At 40.9% G+C, this 15,925-nt stretch overlaps 1 long non-coding RNA gene and 1 pseudogene across 2 annotated transcripts; one reads left to right on the top strand and one right to left on the bottom strand.

Annotated features, from left to right (window-relative positions):
* Positions 1-5,617: 5,617 nt before the first annotated feature.
* On the bottom strand, positions 5,618-6,617 carry LOC147423107 (uncharacterized; annotated as a pseudogene).
* A 1,830-nt stretch (positions 6,618-8,447) lies between these two features.
* On the top strand, positions 8,448-15,519 carry LOC147423106 (uncharacterized). 2 transcript variants are annotated; one of them, XR_015186653.1, is made up of 5 exons: positions 8,448-8,645; positions 12,972-13,430; positions 13,502-13,670; positions 14,961-15,161; positions 15,253-15,519. It is a non-coding gene; the product is annotated as an uncharacterized LOC147423106 (long non-coding RNA). The 2 variants fall into 2 exon arrangements; XR_015186652.1 differs by lacking the exons at positions 12,972-13,430; positions 13,502-13,670 and having other exon boundaries at positions 8,453-8,645.
* The last annotated feature ends 406 nt before the right edge of the window (positions 15,520-15,925 follow it).

Genomic DNA, 15,925 nt, shown 5'->3' with positions numbered 1-15,925 from the left:
AAATATGTTACAACACGTCACACAACAAGTCGACATGCCGCATGTCTCAAGAAGAATGGATGACTCATACATGTATAATCGAAGTTCTAATGATGCAAAAGAATTGGATCACTATGGAAAGTCACTATAAGCAAATGTTATATCTTTATGGCAAGGCACCAAGGACTTTACATGTAGAAAGCACAATGGTGATAGCGTGATTGACTATATGTTGTTTTCAAAAGCCACTCTAGAATGCAAACAAAGCTTTACACTTGGTGAATGGAATCCGGAATCAGATCATAGAATGTTATGTATTGACCTCAAGTGTGGTAAAAGACCCGAGCATGTAGCCTCCAATTATGATGTAAATCATTCGTACCTACATCTAAAACTTCAAGCAAGCACTTATATATGCTAATATGGTGGACCAAATGTTAAGCATGATAGAGCATCAAGAGAGCCCAACATTAGAATGCAAGTGGATAGTTTTCAAAGAAGTAATTTGCTCTTGTGCGAAGGAATGCTTTTCAGTGAAACACATGTCTTGCAAAAGGTCTAAGAAGGGTAGCACCAAGAAGAAATGGTTTGACATGGAATGTAGTCAATCCCAAAAACACTTGCTAAGTTTGGATGCAAGCAAAGACAAGGAATTTTACTTGGAACGTTCACACACATATAAAACACTTGTTCAAAAAAAGAGGAGAAGGTGGGAAGTCAAAAAACAAATTCTTTTAGCACAAGAGAAAGCACTTGCATATGACAAGTTTTGGCAAAATCTAAAAGGCAAGCGTGTTGAGAGCTTTGGTGACTTGACTCTTGAGGATATGTATACACATTGCAAGAACCTCTCTATGAGCAACCCAATGTTGATAAGATGGAGTGTTGTAGCTCCCTTCCATTTATGCCTCCCTTCTTTACCATTGAAGATGTATGTTGCACGCTTGAGAAACTTGCTACTTGCAAGGCAGGGGACCTTCAAGGTTTCAAGGCTGAAATGATTAAATGGACAAGCAATAAAACATGATATTGGACACGTGATATGTTTAACCTTGCACTTCAGCATGGCATGCCTCATTATTGGAGTGCAAATTGGATCAAACCTTTGCACAAAGGAGGAGATGTAAACAATGTGAACAACTATTGCACTATAATGATTGATTCTTTGATGGCAAAACTATTTGGATGTATCATGGAGATAAAGATAAGTGAATGGGCTGAAAAGAACGGCAAACGTACGCTTGGCCAAACAGGTTTTCGAAAGCATCGTAGCACTATTGATCACCTTGTCACTCTTCGAGTTCTTATGGAAGCGTCTCGATTGAAAGGAAAAAAGTTGTATTGTTGCTTTGTGGATTTCAAGAAAGCTTTTGACATGGTACCGCGAGGAAATCTTTGGGGACGTATGCAAAGCCTTCAAGTGCCGAGAGAATTTATGCATGCAGTTTTTCGTATCTACCAAAAAGTGATATGTCAACTACGTATGGGAGATAGAATTTTAGAATTTTTTGCTTGTGTCAAACAAGAATACCTACTTTCTCCAACCCTCTTTGGGCTACTCTTTGATGAATTGGCATGCATGGTTCTTGATTTTATGCAGCAAAAACGCATAGAAGAGGTCAAGATTGGAAATGCGATGATCATGCTTTTGCTTTATGCCGATGATGTAGTGCTCTTGACACATGCTTTAGAAGATGTACAAAAGCTTATGAGTGTCTTGGAACGCTTTTGCCTACATAGCGGGCTGATCGTGAATGGTTCCAAAACCAAGGTTATGCTTGTAAAGACCTTCAATGACGAAAATCCATGCATTGTATACAACAATGAGCAATTTGAAGTGGTAGATATCTTCAAGTACCTTGGCCTTGAGGTTCCATCCAATCATAAATGGAAGGATTGCGCAATGTGTTGCTTGGAAGCCGGAAAGAGGGCTTATTATGCATTTAAGAACATGTCCAATGCTGGAGAGATCAAGTGTTGGGCTCTCAAAAAGTACCTCTTTGACACATTGGTGACACCGTTGCTTCTTTATGGAGTGGAGGTGTGGGGTGGTAGCATCGGGAATCTACTTGGAAAGAGTTTGAGAATGTCCAAAAGCGTTTTCTCACCAACTTTCTTCACGTCAAGACACAAACATCCTACATGCTCTTACTTCTTGAGTCCGGATAGCTTCCCATTGACGTCTTGGGCATGCAAAGGGTTGTGGAGTACATGCTTAAGACACAACGTAGCCCTTTGTATCGACTTCCTAGAATTGCATATGAAGCAAGTCAAAAGGTCCAAAGACATGCAAGAGCAAAATACTAAGTTCTGGGTAGAATGGTTTGGAAGATGGGATGCATGTTACTTGGTCAAGGATGCATCGATCGGCTCCCAAGTTAATGAGGCCTTCTTACAACGCCAATGTATCACGGCTTGGGAGAAATCTGGAGGTTCTCGCTTCAGCCATTACACCACACACATTGCTCGTGATTTGCCTCCAATATGAGTATCATGCCGTTAAAAGCTTTCCAACTTAATGCCGCATCCGTGGAGAGGAAGAGAGGGATCACCATTGGCCTAACTCTAAATTTAAACCGAAATCCTGAAGGTAAACTTTAATATAAAAACTAAATCCAAAATCTAATCTTAAATCTAACATAAATCTAAATCTAACCTAAACCTAAATCTAACATAAACCTAAATCTAATCTAATCTTAAGTCTAACCTAATCTTAAACCTTACCCTAATCTTAAATCTAACATAAACCTAAATCTAATCTAATTTTAAATCTAACATAAATCTAACCTAAGCCTAAATGTAATTTAACTTAATCTTAAATCTAACCTAAATCTAACTTAAATGTAATCTAACCTAATATTAAAGTTCTAACTTAAATATTAACCTAATATTAAATCTAACATAAACCTAAATCTAATCTAATTTTAAATCTAACATAATCTTAAATCTAACATAAACCTAAATGTAATCTAACATAATCATAAATCTAACTTAAATGTAATCTAATTTAAATCTTAACCTAACCTAATCTTAAATCTAACTTAATTGTAATTTTAAATCTAACCTAGCCCTAAATCTTAATATAACATTTCATTTCATATTTTCTCTACTTTCTCTCTCTCTCTCTCTCTCTCTCTCTCTCTCTCTTTGCTTTCTCCCCTTATCTCTCTCTCGCTCTCTCTTTGCTCTCTCTCTCTCTCTCTCTCTCTCTCTCTCTCTTTGCTTTCTCCCCTTATCTCTCTCTCTCGCTCTCTCTCTCTCTCCCCCCCCCCCCCCCCCCCCCCCCTCTCTCTCTCTCTTTGTTTTCTCTCTCTCTCTCTCTCTCTCTCTCTCAATGTGTGTGTGTATGCATTCTTTGTTTATGCATGTGTGTGTACATTTTTTGTACATTCAATGTGTGTGTGTGTGTGTGTGTGTGTGTTGTTTATGCATGTGTGTACGTTCTCTCTCTCTCTCTCTCTCTCTCTCTCTCTCTCTCTCTCTCTCTCTCTCAAAGACACAATGTGTGTGTGTGTGTGTGTGTGAGAGAGAGAGAGAGAGGGCGAGAGAGAAAGAGGGGAAGGGAACATGAGAGGGAGGAGAGGGAAGGAGCATACTTGGCTCTCCTTCCTCTCCTCATGTGTGTGTTGGGGGGGGGGGGGGGAGACGAGGGGGGAAGAGAGAGAGAGAGAGAGAGAGGCGTGGGTATATTGTTTCTCTAGAGTGCCAAAATTCAAATCTCATATCTGAGTTTTTGGTGCTCTCGGTTTATTTTTTTACCCCAGTCGACGTCACTATGATCGTCACTATACAACAAATAATATAGTGATGATCATAGCGACGCCGTAGATTTTAACATTTGAGCGTCTCACTGCTAGTGTCGTTAATATAAAGAACCTCTTGTAGTGTTATACCATAAAATAAGCACCATAACATACCTTTTCTTTTGAGGGAATCTTCTTTGATGCTTTGTTTTTGTCATAATAATGAAGCAAGTGTCATTGACTACTCAATTAACAAATATATTAGCATCTTTATGCTTATTTCAATTTACTATTGATACTTATTACTAATTTACTCAAACGCACAATCTTTGGCTTCTTGGATTGTGTACCGGTAATGGTGGTATTATCATCATCCTTAAAAAGGTACTCAAGGTAATGTTACAATAAGAAATGCATTGCCACATCAATACTTGATGTGTGGACGTAGATTTACCATTGCAAATTTATTTAAATCACTCCCTTCATCATGGTCCAAGGGATGCTTGGCCACCTACATAGATACTTCTATTGAATAACACAAGCATGTCTAGATACCATAATTATAAAGAACAACAATCAAAATTGCAAATCTCACAAAATCTTCTATGATTGAGATAGAAGGATCTTCATAAGGCTTGGTCAAGTCAAACATCTTCCATGTGCACTACAGTAATAAGAAAACTTTCAAGACAAAAAACACTCAATTTTTGTTTTCTTAGTAAGAAATTAATAAGTTTTACTCTTGTATTTTCTTTGGTAGTGTTTTCCAACTCAGTGCAAAAGTCTTCACTTAAATGAGAGCCACTTGTAGTAGCAAGAATCTACTAAAGTGTACTTATGAGTGATAATTATACGAGCATAGTGGTAGATGTACCTTTTGAAGAGCGTCAAAATTAAGTACCTCTTCAGTTTCCTTGTTCAAATCTCCAGGGTCTTTATCATGAACCTTTTTAAAAAAATGAGCATACCCTGTTACAGATGAAAAACAACTTATTCCTCACACATTGATGATAAAAACCTCATCAAGCATGGTTGAGTACCAAGAACAAGCTTTTGTGGAAGAGGTTGATGATCCATTCACAATTGTTGTAACCTAGAAACCATATAGATAAGAGATTAAGGGATTCACAATTGTTGTAACCTAAAAACCATATAGATAAGAGATTAAGGGATTCATGGATTTAAGATAAAGAGTAAACTAGTGAAACCAACTATAAGAACCTGTCGTAAATGTCCTAAATCGTATTCAGGAGATAAATTTGTTGCTTGTGTGTAAGCAAAGGAGCCATTTGGAGTGTTACAATCCTTGAAAGAGAAACATTGACACATGAGCAACCATTCCAAGTATATATGCAAATGTATGAAAGTAGAGTACCTCCATTTGGACTTCACAAAGACCTTTTGTGCCTTCTGTTGTTGAGTTTTTGCTTGACATATCATGCAAGGACAACGAAAGACCCGTATCCTTGCAAGGCTGTAACGATATGTCAAACTACCACTAGAAACACACAAAAGCTCATAAATGCAAGGAGATATGCTTACTAGCGCCTTTGAAGTCAAATTATTCTCAATCATGCTTAAATACACAGGGGGAACTTCTATCACTTGATCCTAAGTTCATAAGAAAATAAGGTAAGATAACAATCAACCAATAAATTCCTATATCAATTGAAGGACTTAAGAGTCAAACGATGCTCACGATTTGCGATGTTGATACTTGGACAAGGCCTCCGGGAATATAAAGTCCGCTAGCCTCATGGTTGATCGATTTAATCTCCACTCTCCAGTGCTCATATTTATTTCCTCCACTTGACTTTGAAAGGACTACTCCGATGCCAACTTGCTTCACGTCCACATCAAGAAATGGAATGAAGCAAAATTGTTGTGGCATGTTTTTAGGAAACAATTAATCCACATCTACATCGGATACTTTCCCCTGATATGAGGTTGGATGACCCCATGATAGTTACCTTCTCTTCAAGTAAAATAGCCGGAACATAGCAAACATCTTGAGTTGGTGTATATGGTGTCTCACTCTTGTTTCCTTGCCCTATATTTTCCTCCTCCAAGTCGACTATTGTCACCTCCAAAGTTTTTGGTGCCTCTTCAACCATGCTCTGCAACACCTCTTGGAGGTTTTTCTTTGCAACATAGCTACCTTTATTTGTGCTTTGAGGTGGCCCCGCTTTGATCCTCATGTATCGGCTGTGTTGATTTAGCTTGAGAGAAATTTTCTGCTCTATCATGTAGTCACCATCCTTCTTTGAACCACTACGAAAAGGAGAAAGTGTCTTCCTTTTTTGACAGATAAACCTATCGACCAACTCTCTCATTTGTTTATCCTTTGCCAAGTCGGCATACACGAACTTTTCAGGGGTAAATAAATCAAGGCCCCTTTCATCCCATCTACGAATGCGCTCCATGTTCTTGTTATAGGTGTTGTGCTCCACAGAATAGTTATTCCTCCAATAGACTTTCTCCTTTCCACTTCTTGGAACTTATTTGTTGGAGTATTGGATTCAAAAGGAGGCACATAATGGATGTTGGTGGCATTCGACATAAGGTTTTCCTCCTCTTGTTCAAGTGATATTGAGGATGATTGATATGTGATTTGTGGCTTTGGATCAAGTGGAACATGTGTCTCTTTAGGTAATGGAGCCTCTCTCTTTGTCACTTTAATTTGTGCCCAACTATATAAAAGCAAATCAATGCCCACTAATCTCCACTCCCAAAGCTTCCCATGAAGCTACAGACATGTACAGAAGACTTTTTCCGTTGATATTGTTTCTTGCGTATGCTGCATGTGTAACGATCCACACCCAAAAAACTCTTAACAAAACAAGAAACTTGGTGAGCATCCCATTTAAAAATGCTTTCCAGTGGCTCATCTTCCATGGTGGCCTAGATTAAATAAACCTGCACAATAAAATTCACAAAAGCTCAAATGATGAGAACAATGAATCAAATGATTTATTATCATCTGCATCACATAATAGCTCATCTCAAAACATATGGGTAGGGGTACAAATTACAATCACGTGAGGGCGAATGAGATGTGCTATGGACAAAATATACAGTCGTAAGACAAAAAGGTTACTCCTATGCGTGACTCTAGTACAGTGTTTGGGGAATTAAAAAATGAAACAAATGAGGGTACATAGAGTAGATAGGTATCTAAGCCTACTCTACATCATCAACATCACATAATGCATATTCTCAAAACATACAAGGAGGGGTACACATTAAAATCACATAAGGGCTAGTGAGGTGTGCAATGGAGAAAGTATACAATGGTGAGCATCTCGTGAACTCCCTCATCAGTCTCTCATATTAACGTGTGTCTCTCATCGGTCTCTCATATTAACGTCTTCAAAAGCCCAAAATTACCTATGAAACCAAAAGATTACGTCTATATGTGACTCTAGTACAATGTCTTTGAGAGCATAAAAAATGAAAACAAAAGAGGCTTCCCAAAGTGGGTAAATTTTTAGCATATCCCACATCATCATCATCAGTATCACATAATACATAATCTCAAAACATATTGGGAGGGGTACAATTATGTGAGGGCTAATGAGGTGAACAATGGAGAAAGTATACATTGGTGATTGTCACATGAGCTCTCTCATGGGTCTTTGCAATATGGCTTCAATGTCCTCCATAGTCAGCTCGATCGCTTGGGAGGGCATGCTCGAAGTCGCTGAATGATGCTCCGTAGCCTCAAATGTTGGCCTCATCTAACATTTGACGATCCTCGCAGAGCCAAGCTATCAGATTCTCCAATGTGTGTGTGTGTGTGTGTGTGTGTGTGTGTGTGTGTGTGTGTGTGTGTGTGTGTGAGTGTGAGAGAGAGAGAGAGAGAGAGAGAGAGAGAGAGAGAGAAAGAAGAAGAAGAAGAAGAAGCTACTGGATATGTATATGTGTATGCACATGTGTGTTGTGTTGTGTGTGTGTGTGTGTGTGTGTGTGTGTGTGTGTGTGTGTGAGAGAGAGAGAGAGAGAGAGAGAGTTACAGCGTTGCTTGCTTTATCCTCCTCCAAAGCGCTCAAGCTACGTTCATGCATGCACCAAGTTCGAGTGGTGAGGCGCAATAACTACGGCACTTGTTTATCGAGCCTTGGCCAATTTTAAATAAGGAAAAATTACCAAAATACCCCTCTAATTTATGGAAATTCCCAAAATACCCCTCAAATTTCAAAAATTCCCAAAATACCCCCAATATTTTGTCATAAATTCCCAAAATGCCCTTCAAATTTTCCAAAATTCCCAAAATACCTCTGGTTGTGCGATTAATTTTCTCCAAAGATAAATTTTTTGGTAGCTTTTCATAAGCAGAGTGATTGTCTATCAATACAAGATGTTAAAACTAGAATTTGAGTTGCCTATGTAGGCTTCAGAGATGAATTGCTTCATTATATTTAGACATAATTGCCTTGTTTTGCAAGGTGATTTGTGATAAATTACATGCTAAGCACTCAAACACGGATCTCAATTGTTAAAAATAAATAAAGGTTAAAAAATCTAGAGCAATCCAACCAAAATAGTTACTAGGGTATTTTGGGAATTTGGACAAATTAGAGGGGTATTTTGGTAATTTTCCCTACAAATAACTATACACAAAGGCTTGGGTTGTCACGGCGCCGTGACATCCCAAAAAGCAAAAAAATTATTTTTAAAAACTATTGTATACAGTATAACTGGACGCACGCGCATGAGGCGGAAAAAATGGCCTTTGCGATAGCTTATAACTTATTGCGCTGGTGACACCTGATCAGCAAATGCATAAAGAGTACGTGAGAGTGCCAACTACTGCTACAAGCTTGAGAGAGAGAGAGAGAGAAAGAGAGAGTTAAGCAACATCTTTGAGGCCGATTGTCTTTGAGGTGGAGGTGAAGACAGGAGAAGCATTGCCATTGTGTATCGGTAGGCTCTGAAATCCAACTCCATTTTATGATCTCTGAGGCTTGTTTGTGTGGGATCAAGATTATAGAATTATAACCAGCTCATTTAAATCTTGTAAATGGGAGGACTTTGTCTTTGCTCACGTCTTTGCTCTAGGTTGTGTGCAACCAATTTGTTCTTCTGCTAATTTTCCTGCATTTGAAAGCATCCTCATGGAATCCATTAATCTCAATGACCTGGATGACCCCTTTGCATCCAAAAGCAACAGCACTATTGAGATTGAAGCTCAATTGTATTGCATCCAATGCCATAGGCAAGTTGTGGGAGATGCTCAGGTTAACTCGTGTGGTAGATGCGAGGGTGGGTAGGAAGAATATCAGAGGCTTCTCCAGGAGGGAACGGAGAAGGGTTTTGATCGGCATGGATGTCATACATGACCTTGCGGTTTTACTGCTGGATGACCTACCTCTGGTCTAGACAGCAACTCTGCATACCATATTATACGAATGCTGCATAACATGGCGAAAATGCCCTCATGGAAAATCATCCTTAGTATACATCAGCATGGTTACCGCATCATTGAGCGTTTGAATGCTCTCTTGCTCCTTGCAAATGGGACGGTAGTCCACCATGGCTCTCTTGAAATGCTGCATCACCGCCTCTGAGTTGGGGGCCACACAATACCTGCTCAGGTTAACATAGGTCAAAAAAGACTTTAAAAACCATCATCAATAGAGCACTTGATCTGTGTCTGCAGCGAGAAAAATCCATGGTTTTCTCTTGCCTCCTCAGCGGCCGTCTGATGTGGGCTCCATTCGATTGCTAATTGATGAGTTTGCACAATAGGTGCTGGCTGCTTGCTATCAAGCTACAGATAGCCACATTCACCAAAAGACAGCTCCATTTAGTCCTGAATTAGGACCCGCAAGCCCAAACTCATAGACTCGACAGGAAAGTTTTTCTCGGCTATGGAAGCAGATTGAGCCCAAGAGGGAGCTCGAAGAGCTCACCAGGAGTGGCGAGGACTGAAGGAACTTACAAGAGTCTCTCAAATCAGCCCACATAGCAACTTTTTTAGCTCTTTGAAGTGGCGCTCTTTGGCCGACCAAATCAGCCCTGGAACGGTGATGCTTTCGTCCACAAAAACGGTGACGTTTTCAGTCACAAAAGAGCATGGATCTCAGCCCCAAAAGAGCTGTGCTTTTGACCGCAAAACTTCCGCTCAAAAATAGCGATGTTTTTAGCCAGTTAGAGGCAAGTCTTCAGCCAGTAGCAGGCAATGAAGACATGGTATCTACATCGGCAGTTAGATCTCTCGGCATCGGAGAGTGCATCAGGTTCGATTAGATCTCCCAAATCCCCATCACCCGGCTCGGAGGTAGCTACTGCTAGCGGGTTTGGGATAGGGCATTGACATAGGAGGTGGAGTTTTAGAGCGCCGCTAGGGAGACTACACAATTAGTCACAGTGTTGGCTCGGTTGATTACTCACAAATGGATTTCGGATCCAATCGAGGCCACATAGCAGTGTTTTTATTTCTCTGAAGTGGCGCTCTTTGCCCGACCAAATCAGCCCTGAAATAGCGATGCGTTTGACCAAAAACCGACACGTTTTCAGCCGCATAACAGCACGGATATCAGTCCCAAAAGAGCAGTGCTTTTGACCATGCCAATTACGGCAATTTCGTCTCAAAAATAGAGACATTTTCAGCCCCAAAACAGCCACAATTCAACCGGCATCTGACGAACGTTTTTCGCACCTTTGCTCGACGACGGAGACATGGTATCTGCATCGGCAATTAGAACTCTCGGCATCGAAGAGCGCATCAAGTTCGATCAAATCTTCCAAATCCCCATCACCCGGCTCGGAGGTGGCTTCTGCTGGCGCTATGAAAGCAGATTGAGCCAAAGAGGGAGCTTCGAGAGCTCATCAAGAGTGGCGAGGACTGAAGGAACTTACAAGAGTGTCTCAAATCAGCCCACATATCAGCATTTTTAGCTCTTTGAAGCGGTACGTGTTCTTTGGCCGACCAAATCAGTCCACATAGCAGCGTTTTTAGCTCTCTGAAGTGGCGCTCTTTGCCCGACCAAATCAGCCCTAAAATAGCGATGCGTTTGGCCACAAAACAGACACGTTTTCAGCCGCATAACATCACAGATCTCAGCCCCAAAAGAGCAATGCTCTTGACCAAGCCAACTACAACTATTTCGGCTCAAAAATAGAGACGTTTTCAGCCCCAAAACAGCCACAATTCAACCGGCATCTGACGAGCATTTTTCGCACCTTTGCTCGACGACCGAGACATGGTATCTACATCGGCAATTAGATCTCTCGGCATCGGAGAGTCCCCATCACCCGGCTCGGAGGTAGCTGTTGCTGGTGAGTTTTTCTCGGCTATGGAAACAGATTGAGCCCCAGAGGGAGCTCCGAGAGCTCACGAGGAGAGGTGAGGACTGAAGAAACTTACAAGAGTGTCTCAAATCAGCCACATAGCAGCATTTTTAACTCTCTTAAGCGGCGTTCTTTGGCCAACCAAATCAGCTCGCATAGCAGCGTTTTTAGCCACAAAACAGCATGGATCTCATCCCCAAAAGAGCTGTGCAGAAGCGGCGAGGACTGAAGGAACTTACTAGAGTTTCTTAAATCAGCCCACATAGCAGCATTTTTAGCTCTCTGAAGCGGCGTTCTTTGGCCGACCAAATCAGCCCACATAGCAGCATTTTTAGCTCTCTGAAGCGGCGCTCTTTGCCCGACCAAATCAGCCCTGAAATAGCGATGCGTTTTGCCAAAACACGGACACGTTTTTAGCCACATAACAGCACAGATCTCAGCCCCAAAAGAACAGTGCTTTCGACCGTGCCAACTACGGCGATTTCGGCTCAAAAACAGAGATTTTTTCAGCCCCAAAAGAGCCACAATTCAGCCGGCATGTGACGAGCGTTTTTCGCACCTTTGCTCGACGGCAGAGACATGGTATCTACATCGGCAATCAGATCTCTCGGCATCGGAGAGCGCATCAGGTTCGATCAAATCTCCCAAATCCCCATCACTCGACTCAGAGGTGGTTACTTTTGGCGAGTTATTCCCGGCTATGGAAGCAAATTGAGCCAAAGAGGGAGCTCGGAGAGCTCACCAGGAGCGGCGAGGACTGAAGGAACTTACTAGAATGTCTCAAATCAGCACACGTAGCAGCATTTTTAGCTCTCTGAAGCGGCGTTCTTTGGCCGACCAAATCAGCCCACATAGCAGTGTTTTTAGCTCTCTGAAGCGGTGCTCTTTGGCCGACCAAATCAGCCCTGAAATAGCAATGCGTTTGGCCACAAAACGGACATGTTTTCAGCCGTATAACAACACAGGTCTCAGCCCCAAAAGAGCAATGCTTTCGACTGTGCCAACTACAGCGATTTCGACTCAAAAGCAGAGACGTTTTCAGCCCCACAATAGCCACAATTCAGCCGGCATGTGACAAGCGTTTTTCGCACCTTTGCTCGACGGCAGAGACATGGTATCTGCATCGGCAATCAGACCTCTCAGCATTGGAGAGCGCATCAGGTTCAATCAAATCCCCATCACCCGGCTTGGAGGTGGCTACGGCTGGCGAGTTTTTCCCGGCTATGGAAGTAGATTGATCCCAAGAGGGAGCTCGGAGAGCTCACCAGGAGCGACGAGGACTGAAGGAACTTACAAGAGTGTCTCAAATCAGCCACATAGCATTATTTTTAGCTCTCTGAAGCGGCGTTATTTGGCTGACCAAATCAGCTTACATAGCAGCGTTTTTAGCTCTCTAAAGCGGCGCTCTTTGCCCAACCAAATCAGCCCTGAAATAGCGATGCTTTCGGCCACAAAATGGACACGTTTTCAGCCGTAAAATAACACATATCTGAGCCCGAAAAGATCAGTGCTTTCGACAGAAAAACAACCGCGATTTTGGCTCCAAACCGGCGACGTCTTTAGCCCCACTACAGCCGCGTCTTCAGTCCTTATCCGACGAGCGTTTTTCGCACCTCTGCTCGATGGCGGGGACATTGTATCTGAATTAGAGCTTTCCGCATCGGAGAGCACATTAGGTTCGATTAGATCTCCCAAACCCCCATCACCCAGCTCGGAGGTAGCATACAAGCATAGACATGTAGTTCGCAATTTTGTACACATCAGGAGTATGTTTCTCTTTACATTTTTTAGAGAGGGTTGGAGATGCGCTTTGGATTGATGTTTGCCGTCAGATTTTGGTTTCGTGCATGCCCATAAGTTTGACTTGGTTGATTACTTACAAGTGGATTTCATTATTTTTGCTTATATTTACAATTTATAATCAATCTTTTTATGACACTTTACTTGTCTCCACAGAGAATTCTATTTTGGGCATACAGTTTTGAATGTTAGAAGGCGATGGAGGGACAAGTGGAACGTACCCAGCTTACTTTAGGGGAGATTGTTAGTATACATTCTCAGGAGTTGAGAGTAGAGCAAGGTCATGACTTGCGTCAAACTTCTTTGTTGCGTGTCCAAAAGTCGAAGACGAGGTATATGGAAATGGATGCAAACCTTTTGCAAAGATGGATAGCCAAACACGAGGCTCAAAGTGAGGCGGTGCTTCCTCGTGTTCCTCTTTGTCGACTAGAAGCCGTGCGTAGTACTAAAGGGAACATTGTTGACTTAGGACGTAAGTTTAAGCATGTGAGTGGCAAATCCTGCATTAGGAGAGAAATGGGTCACTCTGCTCTACGAGCTGGATTGGGAGAGCGATCATAATGTCACTCTCGATAAGCTTGTTACTCTCACGTAAACAACCATTCCATCGGAAAGGTATATTTGATACAAATTAGGTCCAATAATTTGATATTATTTACATTTTTATGTTGAAAATTTGTATGCAGGAAAGTTTTTGTCATGGAGTGTATGTTAAGCAAAGATACTGGGAGATTGTGGAGATTTGATGGAGGAGACAAAGAGTGGCGTACCTATGTCTCAAATTTTTTCTATTGGGAGTGCGTAGTGGAGCAAGCGATCGAGCTTGTAAAAGAAATCAAAGAAGTGCCATTCAATGTATATAGTGAGGCTATTCATACATTTTTTGATGATTGTCAACAAACACATCTCTCACATGCTTTTAAAGAGCTGCCAAAATTGACACCTGGAATGCCAAAAAGCAAGATGCCATATTTAGATTGTACCGCTTGAAGGTTTGCTTATAGGTAATGCTAAATGCATTATCAATATTTAAGCTGTGTTTTTATATGTTCTTTTTCATGGTGATATGCAATGATTATGTTTAGGTGATTTGCACTACTCTTGAAGTATGAGGAGATTCATGAGATTCCACCAGAAGTTGAAGATTGGAAACGAGTTGATAAGGCTCGTTTCAAATCACTCTATCCACGGTCATGGCTAGATGCCGGTAGGACATTACCAACATCACTAAAAGATATCCCATGGTTCCTAGAGTATTCTGAAGGGGAGTATCTGGAAGACGAGAAGGATTTATATGATGGTCAGAGCTATACCGTGCTTTGGAAACACAGCGAGTCTCCGCACAAAGCTAACACCCAAGGGTGGAAAGGGAAAAGAAACAATGCATGTCAATCTTATTAAGTCAAGCAATAAGAAGCGGAGCAAGTCACAAGCACAGTGACTCGGGAGAGAAGTCCAAAGAAAGAAAACGTCAAAAGAGAAGAGCTATAGTCTCTAGCTCATCTAAACAGAAAAGCAAGGATTCCAAGGTTATTGCAAATTCCAAAGAGTATCCCGAAGGTTTGGTGCAATCTTTTGCGGCGTTACATCTATGTCTACATGAAAACATATGTGATATTGCATCATAGTTGTTTGGAGACTGTGATGGAGTTGTTTACATGACAATTTCCAAGTTTTTGAATAAGGTAGTAAGTCCTAATGATTCCTTGGGTGAGGCACCTTGCACACTTATATGGGCAGATCTTCCCTCTGGCCTTGCACCATTTGAGGGTGATCCCACTGTACCAAAGTGGAATGAGTGGAAGATAGAGAATCTTCAAGCATCAATCACTATTGCCGAGAAGTTTCTTGCATCCGAAGGCTTCTTTGTCACCACGAGTACTATAGAGTATTACCCAATCATTGTTTCTACTGTCTTAGGGCAACTGTCTTAAGGCAATCCCAACTGCAGATAGCTCACACTTTTCTTTTGGAGACTGCATTTCAAAATAAATGAGTAGTTTTTGGTGATATTGAATATGTAAGTTAAAGAGTTTAGTTTAGTGATATATTTTTGTAGTATGTTAAGGAACTTATTAAGATAATTATCATGATTCGTTTACGTCGTAGAATCAATCTTTTCACCATTGCATGCTCCTTTTACAGGTTTCAACTCTCGTCATCAACTTCTTTTCCCGTCGAGAGAGGACACAACATTTGGACAAAGGATATGCTTACGAGATTGTCATGCAAGGCTCCAAGCAAACAAGTTCTTGGAGCTACCTCGAGCAAAAAAATGCAAGTTGATAGTGAATGAACAAAAGAAACCATTACGAGGGCAGTTGAGAGACACCAAAACTTTTGCAGGTAATTGTCACTCATTGAAGTTCTCTCTAAATGAATATATTTTATGTCAACTCCATAATCTACTCTTTGTTTGGTGTCATTATGTACAAAGAAGAAAGAGGTGGTAATAGATTGCTTTGCTGGAGTTGACAATATGGCACGAGTGTGTGAGGATATGGATCGACATTGCATTAGTATAGAGCTGGATGATGAGTGCTATGAGCATAGCATTGGTCTCATTGGGGATCAATTTGAACAAGAGCTTTGAAAATTATTGTAGTCTCAAGTTGTATGAAAACTATATCTCATACATCAATTGTTGATGATTACTCTCATGGTTTTTTTTTATGACATAAGTGATTAATTTCAAATTCATGGTTTGTCATACGTTGAAGTTCCTTATCTTTCTCAAATTTGAAGCATTTGGATATGATTTTGAATGCATATTGTTTTTTGCACAGTGAAACTTATTTATGATTCATATGGTTTTTGCACATTGAAAAGTGTTTGTTTTTTGCTTTAATGTATAATTAGTTATTTTTTCTCAAGAATATTTGCAATTCACAATCGACAAATACGATGGAGAGGCCATCCAAGAACAATCAGCAAGTAGATGGTGATGGCAGAGGAGAAAGCTCTTAAAGACGAGGTGGAGATTTGCTAGATGAGCTTGAAAAGTGGGTTCTAAACTTTCAAATCAAAGCTTGACAAGTATAGAGCGCCTCTAGTAACACAAGAAGACATAATGAAGATGATCTTTCTAGGAGGTGAAATACGCATGGAAA

The sequence above is a fragment of the Adiantum capillus-veneris genome, chromosome 26, assembly GCF_014529385.1.
Source record: "Adiantum capillus-veneris isolate H3 chromosome 26, ASM1452938v2, whole genome shotgun sequence".
In the NCBI taxonomy this organism is placed as follows: domain Eukaryota; kingdom Viridiplantae; phylum Streptophyta; class Polypodiopsida; order Polypodiales; family Pteridaceae; genus Adiantum; species Adiantum capillus-veneris.
Note: the sequence above shows the minus strand (reverse complement) of the source record. Positions and strands in the feature narration are given on the sequence as shown.